Here is a 5,532-nt window from a genome sequence, read left to right as displayed (position 1 = left end):
GTAAAACATCATCACTCTATATATTTGCCATGTTATATGAACATTTACTCTACATAGAAAGGAAATATGAAATCATTGGCCAATATATCATTACGAGAAATGATCATTACCATGTTGTATTTTATTACTCTCAAGGGATGGTTCAAATATAATTAATATACATACATATGTTTACGTTGGAGCATATGTAGTGTGTATTTTGTTATAGTTAATTAGGTATGAATATCATCCCTTAGTCTTCCAAGGAATCCATTATGCGCATGCGCATTTAAACAACAAACGATTTGGCATATTTATGAGCCCCGTCAACTTACAAGAACCTCGAATAATTTTTCTCAAAATTAAGTGTAGATTACATTTGTATTTTTCTTCGAATTATTGTCAAATTCTATCATCAAAATATTCTTATTAGTCACAAATTGGACTTAAAGTAGCCAAAATTGATATTCCAAATAAAAAAATGGGCAATGGATAGATTTTATTTGAAAGGGGTCATATTGGGCAAAATATAAGTGTCATCAATGAAATGATGATCCTATACTTTAGTTCAAAAATTTTGATATATTAACTCAACCCACAAATTTAAGTACAATGACAATAATTAACTCAAAATGTCTATGAAATATTGGGATGTATGCAGCGGCACCAAATGTAATTGCAAGTAGAGAAAGGTCCTCAAGCTTGCAATACCACTTAGTTATTATTTATCCTTGTTATTTTCTACCTAAGCAGTAAGCCCATTACAGTATCCTACAACCCAGAAGAACCAAAAATTATGCAGTTTTTGGTCCCCAACGTTAGAGTCAAACAACCTTATATTTGTATTATATATATATATTACACTTATTCTAAATAATGTGAGAGGAGGCTGCATCCTCCTCCCACTACAGTTCCAGCTTCACTGGATGTATGTATTTATATATGCTGTAATAAGATAAATAAAGTTTTTTTTTGTTCTAAAGTTTGGTTCAAGTATATTATCCTCAATGTAAACACATAAAAGTAAAATTAACTATTTACATATATCAAATTAGTTTATCAATTCCCAAATATTTTGTAAGCTTTATTCTTCCATTTTGTGAATAAGGAAACTTCAGGAATGAATGAATATAATCATCGTCTTTCTCCTCACACAGTCTGCAAATACTTTTACCATTCTTTTTCACTCATTTGTTTGAAGAATGAAAAATTTGTAATAATCTTATAATTTACCCACATTCTGTATTTGGAAATCAGAGGGCTTTGAATATTTTTTTAAATCACCTGTACACTTTTGTTAATCCCCTATCTCTTCCTGAATTTTTCGATAAACCTCAAACCAAATGAGCTAGATGGAGCTATGTGGTTCTTGATCCTCTCCTTTGATATTATTTTTAGTGAATAGAAAAAGGCATTCACGGGTCTTTTGGGAAGAATCCATGACGCATTTTGTGCAGGAATTATGCTAATCTTCTCTGTATCGTTCCAATTTTAGTATACCTACTTACTGTTGAAGCAAGTAAATTATCTCCTTTTATTGATTTTTGTACAGGGTTGGCCATTAAAACGTGGACGTTTGATAAATCTTAATTTCCTTATTAATATAGGAAGATTTAGTAATTATTTTTTTACATTCTGGTTCAACCCTTCTTTGTGCATAAACAAACTACATTCAACATTTCGTCATCTCGGCATCATGAGAGAGTAAGAAACCGAAAGAGAGTGCATCTCAGATTTCCTGGACGCTGAAGTTCAGATGAAGGGGATTACTGATATGGTGAAGTGCTCCAGGATCCTAGCTTTCAAGGTAGCCTAGCTAAAGTATGGTGGGGAAGACCTTCCCAGGAAAGCTTGAAGTAGAGGCCAAAATTTAAAGAAGCGGATTCTGGTCCTAAAAGATGTGGCCCTTCCTTGCCAGATTTGACCCCGCTGGACTTTGTTGTGTAGGACACTTTGGAGAAGGTAACCAACAAAACTCTACACCCAAATTTGGACACGCTGAAGGCTGCCATTGTTGCTGCGTGGGACAACTTGTCTAACCTTCAATCTACGTGTCAATTCCACGTTGTGCTACCCCACCCTGTATATGATTGACACACCACATATTTTAAAATTTATTCGACTTTTTTATTATCAATATTTTTCTCCCCATTACTATTTATTGTTTTTGCATACTATGCACATATGAGAACGGTTTAAATGAGAGGTCAACAAAAGTAATTGGTTGATGTTACTTTCTTTGAAGAACATTCTTCCGTTCGTACTATTCCATTTTGCCTCAAGATAAATTTAGCTCATAAAGGAATTTCATTCCTTTGTTTTATCTTTTGTTCGCATTTAATTTGAATTAGTTAGTTGATTCTTCTTCTTATTTCCCCTCTAATTCTGGGAGGAATTTCATTTCAATATGTGTATGTACACAAAAATGTTCTACAGATAAAAGTTGATCGTCAACCAAATATCATTATTATTTTTGTTTTCGATGGACAAGTGGAATTCATTAAATTATTTTCCTATTTTCTATTTATAAAAATATCTCCGATTTCTTATTGTATATAAATATACCTACATTTATTTATGTATATTTTTATATCATCTAAAATGTTGTACAGGATCAAGGGATTATAAATCCAAAAAGGAGTCTTCAGATAAAGTTTTTTTTCTTCTTCTTTTTGTAGTCGAATACTTTGTACATACACATATTTTCGAAGGATTTATTTGATCTCGGATTAGAAACGTTTTTCTATTTATTTACTTTATTATTGCGATCAAGGTTTGATCCATCCACGTATTGTCCTTCTCACATGATGTTTTGACGATCAAGTAAAGTTAAATTGTTGTTGCAAATATATGGTGAAACAGAGCCATTGTCTCGAACATCCAAAAAGCTAGAGTCATAAAATACAATTGTATATATTACGTCGAGCTTTTTATTCACTCGCAACCTAGACTGTCAAAAGGAAAAAGAACATTTTCGAAAAATATATTGTAGCTATAGTCTAAAAAATCGGTGGAAACCTGATTTTTCCCCTGTTATATCATAAAGGATTTTTTCTAGTGCGATTTGTAATAATAAGTCTGTCGTAAACAAAATCTGAGTATATAGGCCAAATTGAATCGTTTAAAAATAAGGATTTTTTGTCTCGGAAACAATACTAACCAGTTTTTCCCAATCTCAATCTACAGAGTGGGGACCCAAAATTTCCTGTAGCATTTAAATACAATTGTGTCCCCTTATTTTTAATTATGAGGTTTCATTTTGCAACCAAAAGACAGCTGCAACAAAAATTTAAAAGTTTTGTTTCAACTACTTTAATCTAACTACAAAAATTTCGGAGCAACAACAAAAAGGCAAAGGCAACCGGTTGTATCTCCATCCGGACTGCTTAGAGCATCAAGAAGTCCTTACAGCCTCATTTAAGCCTCCTCTGTCCCTAACCTCAACTTTTTGGACTTTCTAGTTTAGAGTTATTTTCTTTGAGGAAACTCTCTACTACACCTCTCATTCAAATTTGGACTCGTTCCGTGCTGCCATCGAGACTATATTTAAACATATCACAAATTGGTTTTGAGTGGTCTTTCCTTGATTCCATTTAAATAACGTTTTTGTAACTTATTCATGTTACTGCAAGTTTTGAATCCCCATCGCAAGGACCTATTTTCTCCTGTATACAAATTGATGATTTGTACAAATATGATTCAAGCAACATATTGAAGCTCATATGACGTAATTTTTGGTCAATGTTATAAAATTAGAAGCACAACTTACATCATTATCAAATAATCTATAGAATGGTTCTAGACCGAATTTTTCTTTGAGACCCATCATGATCAATTTTTTTTAAAGACTGAATTATTACGGTCTACTAAAACTCATAACGGTTCCAACCGTTTTCGACCGAAACCCAACACCACTAATTACCCTCAAATACCAAGTAATCTATATAAATCTGAACACTTACTAATTCAATAATGAATAAATAGTGAGTAATTGAAATTAATTCAAATTTCAATATATATTAAAAGATAAATAATTTGTTGAAAAATCAAACAAACTTGGGGTCTATAGCTTACGTACAAGTCGAGAAAATGACACTTGGACGTGATTGACGAATTTCCATTCGTGCACCCCAATCATTTTGGTGTCTCCAGTATCACTGTTTACAAATCCAACACGTTGGAGGGGAAAAAGAGCTCTGTCAAATAGGCTAAATTGGACCTGGATAATTTAAAGAAAACTACTCAGGACAATGCCCTATAGTCCATGACGGTCCATGGAAGAGATCTCGGGATCTCACAACAGACTTCCGTAGAGGTATCATAAAAATGGGTGGATAGAGCCTTATGAGGCCGGAAAGGCCACTTAAGATAGGAACAATGAAAGAAGCTTATCTCATCCCTAGCAATACTCTTCTAAATGAGCCTTTTGAGTTATTTTGAACCTTTTTTTTTTTGACACTTTGGGTCTCATACAGCCCTGATCCCAAACCTTTTGACTACACCTTTTTGGTGATTGTTAAGGTCAAAAGCCTTCAGTTTCCATCATCCAAACAGTGAAGTCCTCAAAGCACTATCAGTCAGCACTCGAACGCCATGATAGAGGACTACAGCGCCTTCCGCCGCCGCTTGGAAGTCATCATTGTCGCTAAAGGCGGTTGTGTTAATGATTAAGAGAGCATAGACACACATCAATTTATATGTAGTATTCCTTTGTTGAAATTCTATTGTTTTTTAATAAATTATATCTCCTTGAAGTTATAAATTCAAAGTGTTCAGATTTTAATGAACCACTCGATATATTGATTTCTCTGTTTCTTTAGTTTTTACATAGGAGCAGGATGCAACTCAATTAAATTACTTGAAATTTAAATCCTCATATGTGTATATCGACACTTAATTTTTGATATTAATACCTGTGATGGACGACATTAATCACACGATTAATTACGACATCATGCATTCATCATGATAAGATATATGAAAATGGTTAAAATCTTCGTGAGTATAATTGATATGCAAGCAACTTTGATACACTACATATCTGCTGACAGAGATATCTAGTGATAAAAATTTGGAGTAATTTTTAGCTCACCTTTTTCAGTAATTTGTAATTTGAAGAATAAACTTTCTTTCCTTGGTTGTTGCCATTATTATTTAACTACCTTTTCTAGTATTCAATTATTTTTATTCAAAACCTGATGAACATTAGTGTGTGCTCATAAAAAACGGGGAAATAATTTTGACGATTTGTTGCAGAGTTATAATTGTAAGTCCTTACTGTACTCAGGTTAGAATTGAGGTTCGACATCTCTGTAATTCTTGTCAATGTCCTTGTATATTTCCAGCTCCGTCTCCTTCCTCGTTACAGCTAATGGAATGACATGTCAGCTAAACTGCTCTTCTCCAAAACATTCTTCCAATTGTCAGGGCTACCCTATTTTTTTTTGGTTTCTATTTTTCAACATGCCCAAAATACACACAATTTCCATCACTATAAACTATAAGTGTACCAAAGAATCGGAATCAGTATTAATAAGAGCAAGAATTGCTCTT

The 5,532-nt window shown here is 33.1% G+C and overlaps 1 pseudogene; it reads right to left on the bottom strand.

Annotated features, from left to right (window-relative positions):
* Window positions 1-1,384: 1,384 nt before the first annotated feature.
* On the bottom strand, window positions 1,385-1,502 carry LOC121124940 (U6 spliceosomal RNA; annotated as a pseudogene).
* Between the last annotated feature and the right edge of the window lie 4,030 nt (window positions 1,503-5,532).

The sequence above is a fragment of the Lepeophtheirus salmonis genome, chromosome 9 (assembly GCF_016086655.4).
Source record: "Lepeophtheirus salmonis chromosome 9, UVic_Lsal_1.4, whole genome shotgun sequence".
NCBI classification, from domain to species: Eukaryota; Metazoa; Arthropoda; class Copepoda; order Siphonostomatoida; family Caligidae; genus Lepeophtheirus; species Lepeophtheirus salmonis.
This window is presented reverse-complemented; position numbering and strand designations above follow the sequence as displayed.